Consider the following 23,111-nt stretch of genomic DNA (forward strand, 5'->3'; position numbering starts at 1 on the left):
GATGAAGCTCTAGGACAAGGCAGAGGGCAGATGTGAGCCTGAGTCTGTCTGATTCGAGTATTCAGGCTCTCCCCACAGGGACTCTTCATCCCCAGGTACAGTCAGAGCATCTTCACACCCAAGCAGCTGTGAAGGAGATTGGAGACCCATCCATGTAAAACACAAGAGCGGGAGTCGACAGTTACCCTCATCTTGAAAGCTCCCTCCCTTGACCCCACTGGAGGACTTGAGTGTCCAAGAGGCTGAGACAGCCCCAACTGCCATCATCTGCAAACAGAGAGATGGGGTTACTGTCACCCTTTGCCCATGCAAGGGGGATCACCATGGGACAGAGAGACCCCAAGGGTATGTTAATGAACCACCCATGCTGAACTTGACACACACTGGAGGCTCCAACTCGTTCCTAAGGGACCTGAACCCTAATTTTTGCCCATAATGGGCTCCAGTTACTGTCATTCGAAAGGAGTCAGTTTGTCACTTACAGAGCACTAAGGATTGAATGAGTTGGGGCTGGGTGTGAGGAAGGAGGAGAAGGCAACTGCAGGAGATGTGGACACTGTGAGGACTCCTGCAAGTCGGGCAGCAGATCTGGCATTTCTACCTAGGCTTTAACTTCCCAGCTCTTTGACATGGGCCATAAAACCTAAGCCTCAGCTTTGCCATCTGTAAAATGGGGTTAATCCTATCAACCTTGCAGGGTCCCGTGCGTGGAACTGCACACAGGGGGCACATCACAGGCAGCAGCACAAAAGTGGCCCAAGGTCCTGCCACTGCTTTCCCAAGCAGATGCCGTGAAGGGCAGCTCAGTTTTGGGTTCTGTTTCAGCAGGAATGGGCTATGCAGTCTGGCACAAGTGCTCCTCCTCCAAGAAGCCTTCCTTGACTGCCTCTTGTCAGGCTGATTTCTCCTGCCTTGAATCTACTGCAGGGCTTACATCAAAATCACAGGTCATTCCACTGCCTCATCCTCAGGTCGTGGTAGCATTTAGCGGCACAAGATTGCCTGCTCATCTTGCAGATGAGGAAATTGAGGCCCAACAATGGAAAACGGAGCCAGTGTGGCTCTCTCCACCTCTCTGCTTCTCTGGGATTTGCCTCCCCGCTTCTCTGGGCTTTGCCTCCCCACCACTCAAAAGAACAACATAAAGCAAGCAGCCGCTCACTGAAATCAGCCTTAAACCTGAGCCAAGGCTGCCCCTTCACTTCTCCAACCAGGAACCCTGAGTCATGCCCTGGCCTCAGCCCTGGTGGCTCCAGATGGGGGCACCAAGGCAGGTCGGCAGTTTGCCACCTCCTGGCCACTTCTGCTAAGTGGAAACACCAGCAGGAAAGGGGTGAGGCCATGTGTGTGCCAAGCGGGCACCACACATGGGTGTCCCTCTGTGTGCAGTGTATGTGTGCCTAAAAGTTCACCCAAACGTATGTTACAACAGGAACCACACATGGCTGTGCACAAATGAAACCAGATCACACGTGTGTGCCCGAAGGTGTCCCGCATACATGTGTGTAGGCATCATATGGCGGATATGGAGGTCTTAGAACAATCTCTAAGCTCACGGTCACACTTGGAAGAATCTGAACTCTGCACCAGGACCACAGGAACCTGAATGTGCTGCCTTACCACTACCACTGTCACTGACCTCATGTCCACCTGCTCCGTCCTGCCTTCCTGCCACTCCTCAAGGCCTTGTCCCTCTTCTGGAACATTCTGCCCCCAGATCTTCCCATAACCGACTCCTTCTCATCCTCCACTATTTCAATATGGCCTTCAATATGGGGTGGGGGAGGTGGGAAGATGTCTCTTTGATGCCCCCGTTGTACCCGCCACGACCCTCACCATCCTACCCCAGGTTATTTCCAGCACAGCTCCTCCTCAGTCTAAATGATTTTGTTCTATGTGGTTTGTTTTGGGCTCTCTGAGAGTTTGCCTCCCCCATTAGACAAGACATTCCATGAGGATGTGGACTTCATCTGCCTTTCCCAAAGTCAGCAAGAGCTGTCTAACATGACCTGCTTGAAATACACTCATTGGCTAAATTGTACTGAGTGTACACGTGTGTGTATGTGTGCAAAGGTGTGTGTGTGCATGTGCCCATGTGTATAGGGCTGGCATGTGCACCCGTGTGCTAGCGTGTCTGCATGCATCTGTCTGTGTCCATCTCTGAATGGATGTGTGTCCATGGAGAGAGTGGGCGTGTATATTCGGGAAAGATGCCCCAGAACTAAAGGCACTGGCTAGAGTCCAGGAAGGGCCCTGCCCCTTGGATAGGTTTTGTGGTTCCATCTCTGCGGAGCCTCCACTGTGGAGAAGAAAAGGTGGCCACGACTGCTGTGCCCTGAATGTCTGGGTGCATGGTCTCATTTCATCTTCCCTACTCTAGAAGTGGTGGGTCTTACTAGTCACTCCCATCTTACAGACAAGAACCTGGGGACGGGGAAGTCATGCACACAGGCCCCACAGTGAGCAAGTGGGAGTCAGAATCCAAACCCAGACCCTTGTGCCTGAGCCCTCTGGGTCCCACTGCCTCGGCCAGAGTCTTCCAACAAGACCAGAAGAGGCAGAGGGAGCGCAGGAGGGAGAGAATTCAGAAGGCTCCAGTCCCCGCCCAGCACTTGGCAGCGCTTCCCCACACATGACAACAGTGTGAACACAGAGATGGGAGTAACAGCTGGTCTCTGCCCTAATCCAGATGTGGGAGAGACAGTTTCTCCCAAAATACTCTCACTGTGAAGTCAGAAAGCCTCCCAGTATAAACAAAATGTGCTGCTCGGTGCTGGGAAGGAACTGCTCACGTCTCCGCCAATGGTCCACCTGCTCCCGAGAGCTCATCCGGGCCCCCAGCCCTCCTGTCATTCCCTCTTAGGGTCGTCTCCAGCTAAAAGTCTCTGGGAAGCCCCTGTTAAAATACGAACACATTCATCCTGGTAGAACCAATTACAAAAGCTCCTTGATTTACACTGGGGCTGTGTCCGAATAAACCCACGGTAAATTGAAAATATTGTAAGTTGAAAATGCATTTAATACACCTAACCTACCAAACAGTACAGCTTGGCCTAGCATACCTCCAGCATGCTCAGAACACTTACGTTAGCCTGCAGTTGAGCCAAATCATCTAACACAAAGTCTACTTCATAGTAAAGTGTTGAATGTCTCATGTAACTTATTGAACACCGTACTGAAAGTGAAAACCAGAATGATCGTATGGGTATCCAAGGTACAGTTTCTACTGAATACGTATCACCTTCAAACCATCTTTATTCTATTTATGTATTTATTTATTGAGACAGGATCTTGCTCTGTTGCCCAGGCCGGAGTGCAGTGGTGCAGTCACAACTCACTGAACCCTCAAACTACTGGACTCAAGCGATCCTCCCACCTCCGCCTCCCGAGTAGCTGGGACTACAGGTGCGGACCAGCATGACTGGCTAATTTTTGTTTTAATTTTTTGGAAGAGACAGGGTCTCACTATGTTGCCCAGGCTGATTGTAAATTCCTGGGCTCAAGCAATCCTCCCACCTCCCCCTCCCATAAGTTCTGGGATTACAGGCATGAGCCATCACACCCAGTCCTGAGCCATCTTAAAGCCAAAAATGTATAGGTTCAGCCAGGGACCGTCTATACACAATTGGTTCTAAACAGAGGACAAGAACATGAGAGAATGGGACATAGGACAGACATGTTTTGACAGAGCAAGGGGCCCAGCAGGTGATTTTAACTGTTCAGCCTCTTTCTTTGCCAGTCCCTAATGCTGCCTTTGTCTCCAAGGGAGAATTTTCTAGATCCCCACCTGTGTCTTGGTCTGTCCCCCTCTTGTTCACGCTGTTTCACCTAAGATTTTATTCAAAGGAAAGATGTTGCTGCAAATTAAAAAAGCAGGGTGTGTGGGGGAGGGAGGATAAAGTCTAAAATCACTGACCTGACCTAACCCAAACATTGGACCGGAAACCAAGGCCCAGAAAGGAGCTGTGACCTGCCGAAAGCTAAACAGTGGAGTTTAATAAAGTAGAGTAGCATTCAGGTCCCCCATCTGCTGAGCCAGTGGTGTCTGGCCCTCCAATGGCGGGGTGGAAGGGACTCTGGGTTCCACAAGGTCCAGGAGGGACAGGGACTTCAGAAAGACAGAGCATCCTGGACACAAGCCCCACTCCAGGCCTAAGGTCAGGTGAGAGATGGGAGTGAAATGACGGGAATGTCAAGGGAGTTTCGGGAAACAAGCAGGCCCATCGGTCATCACAGACACCCAGCCTTCAGCCTGGAGTCAAACAGAAATCCACTAGGGTGGGAATGTCGGGGTGGCACTCTAGGGTCTGTTCCCTCATCCCAAGAGGGTTTCCTCACCACCCAAGCCTGTCCAGGTTGCCCAGGAGAGACTAAGCCTTGTCATCATTGCGATAGACACAGGGAGGGTCTAGATACTTTAGCTAAGCACGTCCATAGGGAGGATTAAGGATTGGGCAGGATTTGAATTCATACAGCCCAGCCACAGAGCCTGGGTTTGAACTCCACCCTACATGGCTGGGAATAAGGTCTCACGGCTGGAGCCAGAAGGAAAAACCAGGAGCTCTTGTGAGCCCAGGGTGCTTGGAAACACCCTCATCGATGGGTTTTCATCCAAGAGACCCACTCAGACAGGAGACAGGAGCAGCTGCTATGTTCAAAAGCCACGAAAAAGCCCAAAAGTCAGTGGGCTCCGAGTGGGGCGTGGATCCAGCGTCGCTCCAGCAACCCTGGACAACAGCCTCATAAACAGGAGGGGCCCAGGAGGAGGCAGTGGGGGAAGGTCCCCTCCCAGCCAGCCCAGGATCCAGGGGTGCCCTGCAAAACCAGACAGGTTTGAGGAGCCAGAAGTCAGTGTGATGTGAGCTGGGAGTGAGGAAGCCTGAGTGCAAACGGGCTCATAGCCATCAGGCTTTGGGCAATTCCATAGCAGGGGAGCCTGGAGAGCGTCCAGCCCATAGTCACGGACACCTGGAGCTGGGAGGGGCTTTAAAAGTCTCCCAGGCCAACCCCATCACTGATGCCAGGAGCCCTGTCAAGGAGTTGTCTAGGATATGCTTACACACTTCCAAAGACAGGGAGCTCATTCCCCATTTTAGGTACAGAGTAATGTGCTGTCTTTCCATTGAGCTTGATCGTCTTTCCACTCATTCCTCCACCCCTTGGACCACACTGAACAAAGCCTGAAAAATTCCCAAGTCCCATTTATAATTTTTTTCTATTTGCCTATGCCTTCATTGAAAAATACAAATACCATGAGAATTGGATGAGTGTTTTTACTGTTATTTTCCTACTTCCTAGAACAGCGCCTGGCTCATGGTATAATAGATTCTCAATGCATATTTATTGAGTGATTAAATGAATGAATGAGATTGGGGTGAACATACAGAGAGCATTCCTCCTTAAGTGTTTGAGCTAAAGTGTCTAGGCTGGACTGGTTCAAGAAAGAGTAATTTATCCAGGGCAGACAAAGGCACTTAGAAGAAGGGATGCCTAGGTGCCAATTCCAAGATAAGACAAGGACCAGGTGAAAGGAAAGAACAATGGAAGCAGGCGGAGGCGAGGAGGGCTGAGTGTGTGGTCCAGGACCACACACTGGGAGTAAAGGCTGGGAATAAAGTGGGAAATCAGGGTCTCTTGTTATGCCCTGTGGGGGCCATCCTAGAGATGATCGCAAAGGCTTCATGAAGCCAGATGCACGACCCTACAAGGAGAGCAAGAAAGATCCTGCAGGGTCAGGGATAATAATCTCTCTCCCAAGAATACAGCAACCTTGTGATTCCTCACAGCATCCTTCAAGGGCAGATATAAACCCAGTTTGCAGATGAGGATGCTGAGGCCCAGGAAGTAGCAGAGGCAGAACTAGAAGATGGGTCTCCCCTCTTCATGACACACTTCCCTCCCCTCCTCCCCACCATAGACCTCCAGAGGGCAGAGGAGGCAGGAAGAGCTGAAAGCACCCTGGCCCTTTGGCGAAGATCACTTGGGGCTGCCAAGTAGGTAGGCTGAGGCCAGAATGTGAAGGGGAAAGTTTGAGCTCCCTCCTGCATAGGTAGGATGCCACTGGGCAGCATTAGAGACGCAACAAAGAGCAGTGGATTAAAGTTGTGACTGAAGCTTAGTCAACTGCTCACTTCCTTGCTGTGTAATCTGATGAGTAAACAAGCCTGTCTGAGCCCCCTTTTACTCACCTACAAAATGCCAATAATAGGAGTAGCTGCCCGAGCGGTTGTTACGGACACAATGAGATGTATGTCACAGCCCCTTTCACACAGTAAGTGCCCAATAAATGTTGGTTACTTTTTTCTTTTTTTCAGGCAGAGTCTCACTCTGTCGCCAGGCTGGAGTGCAATGGCGCAATCTTGCTCACGGCAACCTCTGCCTCTCGAGTTCAAGCGATTCTCCTGCCTCAGCTTCCCAAGTAGCTGGGATTACAGGCACGCACTGCCACACCTGGCTAATTTTTGTATTTTTAGTAGGGACAGGGTTTCACCATGTTGGCCAGGCTGGTCTCGAACTCTTGACCTCAGGTGATCTGCCCGCCTCGGCTTCCCAAAGTGCTGGGATTACAGGCGTGAGCCACCATGCCCCGTCAGTGTTGGTTACTCTTATCAGATCTTGAGAAGTGGCATCTCTCCAGCCTCTCATCACAAATTGGGCCCTCCAAAGGGAGCCTTGTCTTCAACCTTCGACAGCCCTCTCTCTACCATGGCGTGCATTTGGGCAGGGGGGTGTCGTGGATGTGGCTGCCTGTTGCTGCACCCTAAGAGTCTTCAGCCAGCTCCAGCAGGGCAAGGTAAACCAACTCACTCTGTAATCTTCACAACTGCTCATTAATTCTCCTTTCAGGGACATATTTTTCCCGGCATTCTGCCAACTACCTGTCCTGCTACATTTCCTTAGTATGAAAGGAGGAGCAGATAGTTTACTAATTTTGGATTTGTTCACACCCAGGACTGGACAAAGATGGAAGTCCTCAGAAATCATGGCTCACTCTCAGAATTTATCCATCCCTCCATTCTTCCACCCATCCAACCACCCATTCTCCCATCAACCCACCCTTCCTCCCGCCAACCTATCCCTCACCCATTCACCCACCCCCACACCCATCTATCCATTTCTTCTTCCTTTCCACCAATATTCATTGAGCACCTTCTCTGTGCCAGACCTTGTGTCAGGTACTGGAGGTTATAGGAGTGGACTAGATAGACCTGACTCTGATCTTGTAGAATTCACAACGCAGATATCAATTGAATAATCAACTGAATAAATGCATCTCACCTTCTAACTCATTCCCCACTCTGGAGGCAGAGAGAGCTTTTGAAAACCCAAATCTCTGGTTCCCATTAGCCTGGAAACAATGACCCCCACTAGACTGGGAAGAAAATACCCTCTCGATCATCGCTGCTGGAGATGTAAAGTGTTTTACATCTTTACAGCCTTTTAGAAAAGCAATCTTGCTACATCTCTGAAAATGTAAAATCTACCTTATGCCCTAGCAATCCCCCTCCTGGGGATCTCTCCCACAGAAACAAACACACGGCACTTAAAGCACGTGCTCAAGAATGTTTCCTGCAGTATCATTCATAGCAGCAAAAACAAAGGAAAAGCAAAGCCTCAGTCAGGGAATGGTGAACGCATCAGGGTACACCCAAGCCATGGAGTATTACGCAGCCAAGGACAGGAGGGAATGGAGTTGTACCAATCAGCTCAAGATATTACCAGGAGATGTCTGGCATGGAAAAAGCACTATGGAGAAAGTGTGTGCAATGTGATCCCGTTGTGAAAGGAACATCAATCGCAATGCTTCACATATGTGATGACATGAGTATGGAGAGAATTATGAAAATTATGGGAGAATTCAGACTAGGTAGTTAACTTGGGTGACCTGGCTCGGGGGGTGGTCTGCAATGGGAGGAAGCAGTGGAGGAAGCCAAGGAGAAAGAAAAAAAGGAAGCAAAACTGTCAGCACTAAAGAAACACATAAGTGACATGACACTTATGCAGGTATATAAAATTACATATTTGGTGTCTTAGTTCGTTTGTATTGCTATAACAGAATACCAGAGACTAGGTAATTTATAAAGAAAAGAAATGCATTTGGCTCATGGTTCTGGGGACTGGAAAGTCCAAGATCAAGGAGCTACATCTGGAGGGCCTTCTTGTTGCATCACCCCCTGGCGAAAGGCAGAAGAGCAAAAAAGTATGTGCAAGAGAGAGACAGCAAGAGCCAGACTTACTTTTATAACAAATCCACTCTCACCATAATGAAGCCATTCCCCATGACAGCGATATTAATCTACTCATGAGAAGATAGCCCTTATGACCTAATCACCTCTTAAAGGTCCCACCTCTCAACACTGTTACATTGAGGAGTAAGTTTTTAACACACGAATTTTGGGGGACACATTCAACCCCATAGCACATGACTAGTGTATAAAGGAATTAAACAAAATAAATATTTAAGAAAAAGAAAACCCTAATCTGATTGTACCTCCCCATGTGCTACCCCACACCCTTTCTTCGTTCTCCCTGGCCTAACTACGTGCAATACTGACCCTGCTTCTTGTCACCCAGAACGTGTCATGGTTCCCTAACCAAACCCAGATTCCATCCCACTTCCGGGCCTTCACATGTGCTGTTCCCTCTGCCAGGGATGCCCCTTCTTGCTGCTATATACATCATGGCCTCTTTTTCAGGTTCCCTGAGAGATGTTTCTCAAGCCTGAAGACTAAGCATGAGCTGACACTGATGGGTGCCTACTGCATGCCAGGCATGAGGTGGGCTTCATCCTCACAGTGCCCTTGGGTTTCTCTGCTCTCCTCTGCTACCCAATATTTGTACCAAGCACAATCACCTCCATCCAATTTTGGCTCTTCTTCAGGAATCTTAGCTGCATTGATTCATTCCAGTTTACAGAGAAAGATACTGAGGTTGAGTGGCAAAATATAACACCCAAAATCACATAGTTAATGAGGCAGGATTTGAATCCAAGACTGATCTGAGGCCCGGCCTTCTCCTCCCTATTCCAGGCTGCTCTTGGAGAGGAAAAACAAGATGTGAATTGGATTCAGGTACTGCAGTTTGAGGATTAGTATCTCCCTTTCAGGTGAGTTCGTTGCTCAGACGCACACTCTGGAGTGAGGGATATGGATTGCAGCAGCTGTCACAGGGCCCTGATATAGTCAAGACCTCTCAGGCTTTCCAGCTGGAGAGACACCCTTGGCCCAGCTTCCAGCCTATGGTCATCGCCACTGCTCACCTAATATTTACCCAATATCATTATCATTAAACACCTTCTTCCTGATACCTTCTTGGCCCCCCTGCTTCCTACGTCAAACAAGTGCAAACATCACAGCCTCCAGGGCAGGTACATAAATCACCGGGTCTAGCAAAAGAACTATTATGTCCATCTCACCTCTGGGAGGCAGTGGCTGGGCCCTGCCAGGTTTTAACCAAATGTTCATATTTTGGGGCTCTGCTGGGTATTTACACCAGAAGTTTCCCCCAGGGTTTGATGACAGAGGTTGCCTCAACACAGCCTTACCATTCAGAACCTCAGCAAAACAGGCAGGCCTAGGAGCCATAGGAGATAAAAGGATGTTGTAGTCCACTAACATCTCCAAGTGGGTGAGTGGTCCAAGCCCAGAAAGGGGGAGGACTTTGCCTGAGGCTGCATAGTAATTTAACCAAAAGAATTCACATTTCTCAATAACACAGGAGGTGTCTCCTCAACAACAAAAAGTCACCAGCACCATCATCATCATCACCATCACCATCATCCTCACCATTATCATCATCCTCCTCATCATTACCATCATCATCACCCTCATTCTCCTCTCCTCCTCACCAGCACCATCACCATCATCATCACCATCACTATTATCATCACCATCACCATCATCACCATCACCATCACCACTGCCATCATCATCATCACCATCACCATCATCGCCATCATCATCACCATCACCGTCATTATCAGCATCATCATCACTATCATCATCACCATCACCATCATTATCAGCATCATCATCATTATCATCATCGCCATCATCATCAGCATCATCATCATCAATATCACCATCATCATCATCATCATTGTATTGTAGCCACCCATCCTGGAGGCCATGGTGAGCCCTTAGCGTGATGCTAAGTACTTCACGTGATCTCCCTTGGAACCTGACACACTTTGGCCATTCATCCACTCTCACCATTTCTGCCCCTTCAAATAAATCCTTCCTCCACTATTTGTCCATCATTTTTTTAACTTTCGGGGACATTTTTTTAATCTTGGTGTCATCTGAGGCAAGAACATCCATGAAAGTACTGGTAGAATGTGCTCATTCTATTTGTGTCCAATATACACTAGACTAAATACATGAAAGTGGAAAGTTTGCTCATGTCTTGCTCCTTCTGCTGATGAAATTCAGACCACCCCTTGGCAAATGCTGTGTCCTTTGGTTCAACCTTCAGGATGACCTTTCACATTTAGTAAACTGTACCCTTTCATGGACCAGAGGAACTGAGACTTGGAGGGGTAAAGTAGCTTGGTCAACCAGCCCTAGAGCAGCAGAGCCAGAATTCAGACTAGGGCTTGTGTGATGCTGAGACCTGGGTCAAAACTCCTCTTTCTGCTGACTCTTTAAGTCAAACGTGCCGGGAAACTTTTAGCTCTACTCAGCAACTAAAGAATAATAGAGGTGAAAGGGACCACCCAAATAGAAGTGCACCCATTGTACAGATGCAAAAACTGAAGCCCTGCTGGCTAAAGTGTAAAATCTCAGGTGGGCCAAGATCCAGACCAGACTGAGGTGGCCCAGGAGGTAAACAATGAGCCCCTCTCACCCCTGGAAATTCTGGAATCACCATGATGCCCCTTTGGAATCTTGACCATCCCACCACGGACCTTGGCATGACCCATCTTCTACTGGGATGCTCCTCACCCCAATTTGCTCACCTCCATTCAACTTAAATGTACCCTCGGCCAGGCACAGTGGCTCATGCCTGTAATCCCAGCACTTTGGGAGGCCGAGGCGGGTGGATCACCTGAGGTCGGGAGTTCGAGACCCACCTGACCAAAATGGAGAAACCCCATCTCTACTAAAAATACAAAATTAGCTGGACATGGTGGTACACGCCTGTAATCCCAGCTACTCGGGAGGCTGAGGCAGGAGAATCGCTTGAACCCAGGAGGCAGAGGTTGTGGTAAGCCGAGATCGTGCCATTGCACTCCAGCCTGGGCAACAAGAGTGAAACTCCGTCTCAAAAAATATGTATATACCCTCCTCTGCAAGACTTCCCTCTCCAGATAGGACTCCCTGCTTTTCTGTATCCCAGACTTCTTATTTTTTCACTTTATAGCTCTTCAACACAATTAATAATCATGACTTCATTGGCAGATTGACTTGATTAATGTCTCCCACTGAACTGTGAGCTCCAGGGGGGTAAGGGCCCTGTCTTCCCAGTGCCCTGCTGTTTACCAGAGCCAGGCACAAGGTCAGGGCTGAGTTAATATTTGTTGAATGAATAAATGTGTGAATGAAGGAAAATTTGCCTTGAGGGCTAGGACCTTTGTAAGACTTACCTAACTCTTAGCACCCAGCATAGTATATAACACTTAGGAGCTTTCATGAAAGTCTACAGGTAGAGGGAAGAGGAGGGAGGGAGGAAGAGAGGCAGAAAAAGGAAAGGAAGAGGGAGGGAAGGATGGGAGAGCGAAAAGGAAGAAGGGAAGGAAAAAGAGAAGTAATGAACTTCCACATTTTAAAACAAGAAAGACTGAGGCCCAGAGAGGAAAAAGAGGTTCCAAGGGCACACAACAAGACAGCATCCAGGTCCCCAAGTGTCACAGCCTCTCGGTACAACCCCATTTGTCCACCTGCTCTCCCGTCTTTTGTGCACACACCAGGAAGGCCTGCACCGGCCTTGAGCTATGTGCTGGCAAGGGCATCCAGAGCTGGGGGAGGCACCAGGGCAGGCAGCCAGCCCCCTTGCCGGGTCTGCCCAGGGGCTGGACCTCTCAGAAGCTGGGCGATTGCAAGCCAAAGGACTTCCAGTTCTCCCTCCTGTGAGCCACAAGGTCCCAGGAGGAAAGCAGTTGGGGAGATCAGCCCTTTTGTCACAGACAGTTGAATTCTGACCAATTTATCTGTCAGGATGGCACTTGCAGACCCGAATCCCAGAGCTTATGACGCTGTAGTCAAAATACGCTCCTGACACCTTTCCCATGTGAATTATGCCCGGCGTCCGTCCACAGGCAGGAGCTGCCATTGTCCTACTTTTGTCTCATTGCCCCAGCTGTCCTGAGCCTCAGAGTGGGAGCAACACACAAGCAGTGGCCAAGAGGGTCTTAACTCACTGTGGACAAATTTCTGCTCATCAGCTGCAGGAGGACTGGGCCCTGGGGTGATACCTGGTCATTCCCTGCTTGCTGGAGTCCTGGCAACCCCAGGCAAGAGTGCCTGCCAGGGCTGAGGACCCAGCATCCACGTCCAACAGGTAGCTCTGACCCAGAATTCAGCAGCATCTAGACAAGCAAAAGGAGCTGTGAGTCAAGGGATGAATGGGGCTCACCAGGAAACCAAGGCTGCCTGGGGCCCCTAGAGCCACATGGCTGGAGAGGGGACTAGAGCAGCTGTCTTGGGGTTGGTGGCATTGAGGGGACTTGTTGTGGAGCAACCCAGGTGTGAGTTTCTGCATCTTCTGTTCTTTGCTTAATTCATTCATTCATTCCACCTGTCACTTACTCAGTCGGTCATTCCACCAGCCATTTATCATCAAGTCAGTCTATTCATTGGCCATGGGATACAACTGAGACTCAAACATTGGAGTCAAGCAGGTATCAGGCACAGCTCCTCACCTTTGGGAGACCCTGGGCCCTCCACTTCACCTCTCCATGCCTTGTCTTGCTTATCTGCAAAACAGGATAATAAGAGTTCCTACCTCACAGTATCAGTGGGGGCATTTAATGAGATGGTGACGGCACTGTTTAGCACAGGGTTCAGCAGGAAGCAGCTGGTGTCAGCCTTTACAGTTATCACTCATCCTATAATTTGGTGACAGGAAAAGAGCACCATCCTAAGAATAGAAGGCTTGAGATTTCAACTTGCTGGGTTCTGCTGGCCGGTTCGTTGGCTAATCTCTTATTAAAGGGTGTGATGGAGTGAGTAATTACTACACACAAGCCACTGAAGATTAATGGAGAGAGACTGGCAAACAAATAGATGTGGCAGGGCCTGTAGGTGGGCCTTGGGGTTGAAGGATGATCATGAAGGACCTCCTTGAGAAGGTGACTCCTAGACTGGATTTTCTAGAAAGAGTAGGAGTTTTCTTGAGAAATGGTGGGGAAGCTCATTCCAGGCAGTGAGGACAACACGGTTAAAATCTTGGAGGCCTGAAAGGCATACTGGAACATAAATAGTTCCAGATAACTGGAGCATGGGCTGTTCCCGGGGATGTAGAGGAAACAGCAGCTGCCTGATCAGAAAAGGCCTGAACAGCAAAGCTGAGAAGTAGTGACACCTTTCAGCATCGTGGCTCCTGGTGATCTGGTCATTGGTTCTAAGAGCCACCATTTCCTAAGTCTCACTTTGTGCCAAGTTATTTATCGACATTGCCTTCCCTAAACACACAGCCACTCTGAGAGATGATGGTTCTCATGACACCCTTTGGACAGGTGGGAAAACCAAGGCCCAGAGAATCAAAATATCTACCAAAAGCCAAACAGCTAGGGAACGGCAGAGCTGAGATTTGAACCCAGGTCCATGTATCTCCTCACTCAGGCCCCCCTCACACCTGCAGGCCAGTTGTGGAGAAGCAAAAGGGCTAGTGTGTGTGGGGTGTGCATGAGTGTGCACACACATCAGACAGGCATATGTGTATGTGCACGCATGAGCATCCACAAGTGTGTGGGCATGCCTACAGTGTGGATGTAGGAGGGTACAGTGTGTTTGGCAGTTTGGCACGCATGTGTATGCATAGGCATGTGTCTCTACTGGGTGTGCTTGCATGTGTTGGTGCAAATGTGCCCATGCACTAAGGCTAGGTATATGCCTAGTCACTCATGGGTGTGACTGGGTGCATCCCTGAGCACATATGTATGGCTTTGTGTGTGCACATGTGGATACATGTGGGCATGACTGCAGCATGTACACATACGTGTACAAGTATGCACATGGCCTGTGGCTGGGTATAAGCATGAACATATGTGTAACTGTGTACAGTCCCTCCTCCACATATGTGCATGTGTGAATACATGTGGGCATGCCAAAAGCATGTGCACATGCATGTGTAGGCATGAACATGTACTACCAAGTACATGTTCATATACATGCACCATATACAGGTGCAGGCATTTCCAGAAGGGTGTGGGACTCCCTGCGTGTGCATCTCCTGCCATCCCCAGGCAGCCTCAGCCACAACCCACAGACAGAAGCCACAAAACAAAATTCTCATTTTCTCTCAAAGCTTCTCAAGCTTATGGCCCAACATTTGTCAATACCAGGAGGACCAGAATACTATCAGGTAGTGATTTTCCTATTAAAAAAAAAACAGCTACACAAATCAGGCCAATGCTGTGGTCACCACAGCCTCAGGATTAAACATACATGGTGGCTTGTTTCAGCATAAATCGCAACCTTTCACTTGGCCCGGCTGGGGGGAACCATGTTACGTAAGTGCAGCCTCAAGTGGTGGCTCCTGTCGTGGTTCATGTCAGGCCTGAGACAACAGCCCTGCTCAGCATGTCCCTAAGAGGCTGGACGAAGGTGGGTGAACCACTTCCAGTTCTCCTGCCATGCTGGCCTCAGAACAGATGAAGGGAGGGACTGGAGGGAGGAAGGGCCCTGTGTTTATCTTTCAGCCCTGTTGCCTGCTGCTGAGTGTCTTTGGGCAGTTCACTCAACCTCTCTGTGCCTTAGTCTCTGTTCTGCAAAATGGGAATATTGATCATACCTCCTTGGGATGTTGTGGTATTCAATGAGATAACGAGGCAAGGGCCTGGCTCTGCAAAGGCCCAGAGTAGGAGCACAGTCCCTGTCCTCTGCTGTTGTTGCTGCCAAGGAAACTAGCCAAGATCTGGAAGGAAAGCCCCACCTTGGGGAGAGGAACCGCCTGGCTGGCTTAACCAATCCCAATTCCCTAGAACCTATGTATCTCTCAGGCAAGGGAAGGGGGACATGTTACTGGATGGCCCAATCAGCTCTGGTTCTATGCTGCCTAGAGTCTGTGGACAGGATAGATGGCCCAAGGAGTCACACTAGCCATGCCCCTGCCTCTGTGTGCTCCTGAACCCATCACAGAGGTGGATCCTGCACAGCATAGGGTGATGTGTAAGTGATGCCAGAATCCCAGGCCCTTCTCTTCATCTCCCTAAACCTCAGTTTCCCCATCTGTAAAATGGGGATTATAAATGTACCTGCCTCCAAGGACTGCTGTCTGGATTCAGTAAGATAATCCACGAAACACACTCAACATAAGGCCTGCCACAGGCACAGCGTTCAGAGAATGCCTGCTCGTTATCATTATTATTTTTGCCTGTGTCCTTCATGAATGTAATTCCATTTGCTGTTCCTTTGAATTGCACGCCATTCTTCCTTATCCTCCTCTCCCATCTTATCTGTAGCTTGCAGCTTCCACGGCCCCACTGGTCAAGCTGGGTCTAGAGCCAAATGCTGCAGAGGTTACCTGGAGGCATCAGTGACAGTCAAACTCTCAGATCCCAAGCTGCACCCAGAGACAGGGACCCACAAAGTTCAGGGGCAGCTGGGAGGGCTCCGTGCTGGGTACGGTGGCTCATCCCTCTAATCCCAGCACTTTGGGAGGCTGAGGTGGGTGGATCACTTGAGGTCAGGATTTTGAAGCCAGCCCCGCCAACATGACAAAACTCCATCTCTATAAAAAATACAAAAATTAGCCAGCCATGGTGGTGTTCACCTGTAGTCTAAGCTACTCAGGAGGCTGAGGCAGGAGAATCACTTGAACCTGGAAGCTGAGGTTTCAGTGAGCTGAGATGGTGCCACTGCACTCCAGCCTGGGCAACAGAGCGAGACTCTGTCTCAAAAAATAAATAATAAATAAATTTTAAAAAGGAACAAGTGACTCGTGAACAGAGCTGAAAGGAAGCCATGATTGGCTCTGCCTGGTATCCAGACCACACCCCTCATGGTGCCTTGCAAATTAATATTTTTTAAAATATAGTCATTTTCCCCTCACAACCCAATTTCCCTGCCTTGCAAGCATTAAAAGCTGCACTTTGGTCAAAGTGAGCATGGAAAAGACACCTGTGTACTTGTCACCCTAGGACCCCTCTCCTTGGTTAAGAATATAGATCAGAAGGCACAGAAAGCCAAAGAGCCAGGGCTGGCCACTCCCCTTCTCCCGGGAAAGCCCTGAGTATCAGGCACCTTTTCCCCCGCCACCACCTCCCCTCAGACTGTGGGCCCAGGAGCCACGGCTTGCTGCACCCCCATCTCTTTCCCACTCATCTTCCTCCTAACACAGACTCCCTGTCTTTCCTCTTCTGCCTGCACCTTCTTCTTTTACTTCTCACCTAGAGCCTCGTGGATATTTTACAAAAGTTCTGTTTCTTCCTCTAAGACTCTTTCAATCAAGGATGCCAAGATGTAACTCTATTTCTCTCTCTTCCTCCTCTAAATCCTCTCCTCTCACCTCTCTGTCTCATCTCTCCCTTCTTACTCTTCTCCTTTACCACATTTCTGGCCATGGATTCCAGCCAGGCCTTCCCAAATCCAAGGCCTGTTCCTTCCCAGACAGCCCTAGGTTCAAATCCCACCTCCTCTTCTTCACAGCTATACTCCTTAGGCAGATGACCTCATTTCTCTGTACCTCCTCCCCTGTAAACTGAAGATAATAAAAGTCTCTACTTTGTAGGATTGCTGAGATAATTTAATGAGAAAATGCATGTAAATAAACATTTAGCACTGTACCTGTGCAGAGTGGGCATGCAATACACGTTCACAGCCATAGTTGTTGCTGCTGGTTCTCTGGCTATTATTGTTACTATTACCCTGGGGCATGAAAAAATCTGAGAAGGGTGATCCGGAAGATGGAATGGCATGAGTAAAAGCCCCTGAAGTATAATGTAACATAGCCCATATGGTGGATTTGGGGAAACGGGCCATCAAGGGAGGAAAACAGGGCCCTCAGAACTCATAGGAATTTTCATAATATCTTTAGACTCAAAGTCCCCACTGTGGTGGGAAAGGATTGGTTCCCCCTGGGAACTACTGCAACATCCCCATAAATCACAGCCAGTTAAATGGAGCCAGCAGAGTCAGGAATTCCTTCCCCATCCTCCTAATTTCCACGAAGCGGCCTCCCAGGCCCCCTCCTCAATGTAGTGCTCAGATTCCAGTGCTGAGAATGGTGAGGCCTAGCCAGCTCTGGAATGCAGACTGTGGAGAGCTGGGATCCTTCCAGAGCCGAATGTCTGATCCTCCTCACCTCCTGCCTCATACAGAAGAACCAGAAGTCTCAAGCACAGCCACCCACAAAGACTGATTTCCCTCTCATAGTCTCTCCTATTCCCAGCAAACAGCCCTCCATGGGCCCTGCTCATCTCTTGCTCAAGAATTTATCATGGCTGCCCAGTGGCTGCCAGCTATAATCCAACTCCTCGCTCTGACATTCAAGGCTCTTCACAGTGGGCCTCTGCTTTTCCATGTCCTTTCCTCAAGCCTCCACCTTCTCACAACCCACAGGCTGCCTACTTTAGCCACACCAGACAATCCAGTCTTCCCCAAATGCCTTCCAGTCTTTCCACGTTGAGGCCATCTGCACATGGTGTTCCCTCTGCCTGGAATCCCATTCACTTTCTCTTTCTCTCTGGAAAACTCCTATTAATCCTTCAGGATGCACTTCAAATGGTCCTTCTTAGTAAAACTGACCTGGAGTCAGTCCTCCCTGCTCTGTGTGTGTCAGCACCTAATTCATACAACTGTGGACACATGCACACACACACACACACACACACACACGCACCTATGTCATTACCTAAATATCACGGCAAAGCAAGCCCCTTGGAAATCATCTAGTCCTAGTCCTACTTTTTAGTGACAGAATCCTGTGTTCAAACAAAATTTTGAAATGGAATTCCAAAGTATAAAATGGATAAATGTAGATTGGATCCATTTGAACTGCAATGAGAGAACTGCAAGAGATGATATTCTTTGCGTCAAAAGTTACAGAAATTCAACTGGAAGTTGCTGAAGCCAAAAAAAAAAAAAGGAATTTATGGGCTCATATAACAGGAAAGCTCAAGACATCAGGTAGAGCTGGATTCAGGAGTTGAAACAATGACATTGGGAATCTGCCTTGTATCTTGGCTCTCCTCACCTTTGCACTGGCTTCATTCTCAGACATTCTCTTCCCAAATCATGACCTAGATGGCCTCCAAAGCTGTAGCCTCCCATCCTCCTTGCTCAGCCACCCCCAAAGGAAAGAGTCTCATTCTAGACAGTTCCAGCAATGATGCTAGGGAAAAGGTTCATCAGCTCTGATTGCCCAGGCTTGAGTCATGTGATTGTTCCAAGCCAATCACAGTTACCAGGGCAATGAACTAATCTCATGGGTCACTCCTGAGTCCTATGGCACCCTCTGGAGTCAGAGGTGAAATAATCCCTCCAGAACCACATGGACTAATGACAAGGAAAGAGCGATTCCCTAAGGTAAAATCAGGGTGAAAGCACCCAAAAAGGGAATCTTGGTGGGTCCCCAAAACTGATGCCCCCTCCACTGAAACCTCACCCCACCTGCCTCTCTTTTAGCCCTCATGACATTTTCTGAATCCCTAGGGCTCTGCAGAACATGGCTTGAAAACTACTCATCTGGTCCTGTTTTATAGAAGAAAAGTGAAGGCCCAGAGAGGGAAAGTGTCTCCCCAAAAGTCACACAGCACACTCTATCATCAAGCTCCCAATTCCTTGAAAGTGCCTATGCCTCCTTGATGAGTCTCCTTCCCACTGGGTCCGTAGCATCTCCGTTCCCAGGTATGGCTGAAAGGATTTGTCAGTTGTCAGCTTGCTTGTCTAACTAAATTAATGTTTTACATTTCTCTTCCAGTTTGCAAACTTTTTAAAAATTAATCCCATCATTTCAACAAGTGTAACAACTAAATTATCATCTTTACATGATTAAGGAGCCTGCCACATCTTCTCTTGGCAAACACTGCATGCACATAATTTTACTAAATGTAATAAACCAACCATAGAACTATTAATTTTGCCATGGTATTCATAACAATTAGAAACGCATGAACCTTAAAATGATAAAAACTGAATGGAATACTGAAATTGTAGGAAATCCCCAAATCCTCTCACTGCAGGCTGAAGACGATGTCATGAGATGCAGATTAAGGTCGAGAAACAGAAATTGGATGTCATTTGCCTCTTAGCTCCATTGTAATACACCCAGAATAAGATAGACCAAGATGAGAGCACTTGGCTCACTCAATGAAGCTTTCCCCTAAATCTAGACATCTGTGAGGAACAAAGCATCAGGAAAAACTCTCTGTCTTTTCAGAGCTTGAGGAGCCTCTAAAAGTGTCTAGTCCTGGAATAACAAATACATGGCAAAAGTACCACCATTCCACTTCCCACACCTGTGGCAGACATTATTAATTTATCACAGCACTCTTTCCTGCTGAGTTCAGACAGCTTGACAGTCTCAACACAGACCTCCAAGACAGGCACTACCAATCAATCATGAGGTGATCTTATTTGCCATTCTAGATTTAGCCCAATCTTGCAAGTTTGCAGGAAGAGAAACTTGGCTGCAGAGAGGGAAATGACTTGCTCAAAGTCAAATAGAGATTCAGAGCAGAGTCGAAGGTAGAAGTTGGGATGCTGTGGCTTTATTACAACAGACCAGGAGGCCGCACAGTCACCAACAGACTGTTTTTCTCTCAACCTCTTAAAGAGGAAGCCCACTCTACAGACTCCTAGCAGGTCAAATACCCTCATGACACTCTCTCCTTTTCCTCCTCCCAGCATTTTTTAATCAAATTTACCTAGGTCTTTTCTTTTCTGCATTAATGGTGGAACAACACACTGCTGGAACTTTCCTAGAGAAGAATTTGGCAGCTTGTATCAAATGCCTTAAACATCAATTCTCTTGCTTAAAATATATATATAATTTATCTCAAAAACATAACGGACAAATGCCCAAAAAGAATGTTCATCATGGTAATGGAAAGAATAAAATAAAACACAGCCTAGTAATTTATTTTAAACATTATAAAATAAAATTTGTATTAACACAAAAGATGTTGACAGTATTTTTTAGTAAGAAATACAATTTTTCAAATGGTATGTGCAGTTTGGTGTCATTTTTGTAAAGAATAAATATTGACAGACATATACATATCCAGGGTTGCCATACACAGTTGCTCAGGCTGTGAAACGGATTACTATAGCCACTCAAAATTTGATATGTATGGTGGCTTCTGGGGTCGGGGAATGCAAAAACCCTGCATATGGCTTAGAAGAATTGAAAGGTTATTTACCAAAATAGTAATAGTGGCTATGGGAGAGTACGGAGGGTGAGTGTGTAATTATTGCCCTAATTTTCTAGTATTTCTATAATGAACATGGCTCACTTGCTTAAACATAAAATAGTAGCCCTTTCAAAGCACTTTCCTGATTATAATCTACTTATTACATATCCTGGCTTACTCAATTACATATCCTGGCTTACTTTGGGGTGTGTGTATGTGTGTGGGGGTGTGTGTGTGTGTGGGTGTGTGTGTGTGTGTGTGTCTGTGTGTGTGTAATGATATTAACCAAGAGTTGATGGAGGACTTATGAGTGCCAGGCACTGTGCTAGGGATGCAGTCCCAGCCTTTATGAGTTTCAAATCTAATGAGACCCCAGGAAGGCATCCTTTGGGATGTTCTGTAAGGTATATTAAGGAAAGCTGGGCCTTCCCGATAGACCAGGCATCTGGGGGAAGATACTGTGCCTTGTCAATATCCTTAGATCACAGAACTGAGATGCCCATACACACTGCAATGGAAGCTGGGGCCAGCTAGTTTCTAGCATGCAGCGGCAGTGAGAACATTGAGCCTCAGTCTCCAGAAGATCCATGACACTCAGAATTTAATCCCTGAGATCTTTGAAGCCAGAGCACCTGGATTTGAATCCAGATAACCGAACCTCCACTTCCTCATCTGTGAAATGGACAGAATCACAGATCCTTAACTCATGAAGTTTAAAAGAAGTAAGACTCACAATGCACAATGCCTGGCTTAGAGGCAATGTTCAGTTGATGGTAGAGATTATTATGTATTGTTATGATGATCATATCTGAGCCTGAGATGATGAAGGGTCTAGACAGAAGCCCCATCCAGCCCTTCAGGACACAGCTGGAACAGGATCAGAAAGAAAGTAATTTTCCAAGCTGGAGATCTCCAGTTGCCCTGGCCATGGACAACAAGGCTGGCCCAGAGGACCGGGGCAGCTGCTGGCAAGAAAAGTGACATACAGCTTTGTCAGGTTCACTTCTCTTTGTTCCCCCCTCTCTGCTTCAGGTCCCCAAGCATTCAGCCCCAGGTTTTTTTCTCTGTAGACGACAGCTTGTTTCCTCTGGGGAAACTGCAATCTGTGTGTCTACAACACCCACCGCCCTTTAAGTAAAATGGAGATGATCTGAACGGGTCTGAGAATTGGCGACTCCCTTCCTTGGCCTCCACATGCTTTCTTCTAGGCCAAGAATCTCCCAGTTTCCCCTGAGAATGAATCACAAGCCTATTCCTGAATAAACAGAGCTGGACTCAGAGTTGGAAGTCCTGGCTTTCAAGCCCAGCTCTGCTATGTGACTAAGCAAGTTCCCCCATCGTGGGTCTCAGTTTTCCACCTGTAAATGGAGGATTAGATACAAAGTCTCTTTTTCTTTTTTTGAAACAGAATCTCACTCCATCACCCAGGCTTGGGTGCGGTGGCGCAATCTCGCAATCTCGGCTCACTGTAACCTCTGCCTCCCAAGTTCAAGCCATTCTGGTGCCTCAGCCTCCTAAGTAGCTGGAATTACAGGTGCGCACCACACCCAGCTAATTTTTGTATCTTGAGTAGAAACGAGGTCTCACCATGTTGGCCAGGCTGGTCTCGAACTCCTGACCTCAAGTGATCCGCCTGCCTCAGCGTCCCAAAGTGTTGGGATTACAGGCATGAGCCACTGCGCTCGGCCTGCTAGATAGGATGTTTCTACAGGTTCTTTCAGCTTTGACAGTCTTACTGACATTGCACCAGTTGTGACTTCAGACAAGCCTTGGTGTTTGATGTCTCCCTCCCTGCATCCTGGAGTCATTTCCTTTTCAAGCCTCAGTGCCTTTGCACAAACCACTGCACCTTTCAAAGTATGCCTTTCCCAGGTAGGGCTCCCTTCCCTGTCCCCTAAACAAAACTCAAACCACTTTAGCCTGACAATCTTCCCTGAACAACCATGTGCTCACAGCTCCCAGATGGCAAGCCTGTTTTACCCCCAGCCCTGAAGACCACCTCCCCACAGCTGGACCCCATGATACCCCTGTGCTGAATGTCCAGACCCCTGGAACCCACCAAGTGCCTTGTCAAGCCCCAGTGCTTGAGACCACCTCTTCTTAGGACTTGATTGACCAAGAAGATGAAGTCATTCACTCATTCAATGAGCATGCACCCAGCCTCCGGGATGTGTTAAGGTCTCTGAGGGATGCTAGAAATGCAAAAGTGAGTGAAGCCCAGACTCTGTCGCCAAGGAATCACAGCCTGGGGCAGGAGAGCAACAGGAAAGCAGATCATTTCAATGTATTGTGGCTTTCCAGGCAGAAAGGGCATGAGGTTGCAGGTTTGAGGTATGAGAGAGAAGGGAACATTCAAGGAGACCGAAGGTGGTTTGGTCTTGAGAGAGGTGAGATATCCGGAGGTGGGCAGGGCTGGGGTGGGCGGGGCCTGGAGGGTAGGGAGGGGCTATTTGTGGGCGGGGCCTGGGAGGTGTGGCTGGCAGTGGACGGGATCAGGTCCTGTAGATCCTCATGGGCTTTAGTGAGAAGCTGGGGCCCAAGAACCCGTGGAAGGACTTTAAGCAGGGTGTAATCTGCGTTTGGAAGAGGTACCTCTGGC

This window comes from Pongo pygmaeus, chromosome 23 (genome assembly GCF_028885625.2).
Source record: "Pongo pygmaeus isolate AG05252 chromosome 23, NHGRI_mPonPyg2-v2.0_pri, whole genome shotgun sequence".
Lineage (NCBI taxonomy): Eukaryota > Metazoa > Chordata > Mammalia > Primates > Hominidae > Pongo > Pongo pygmaeus.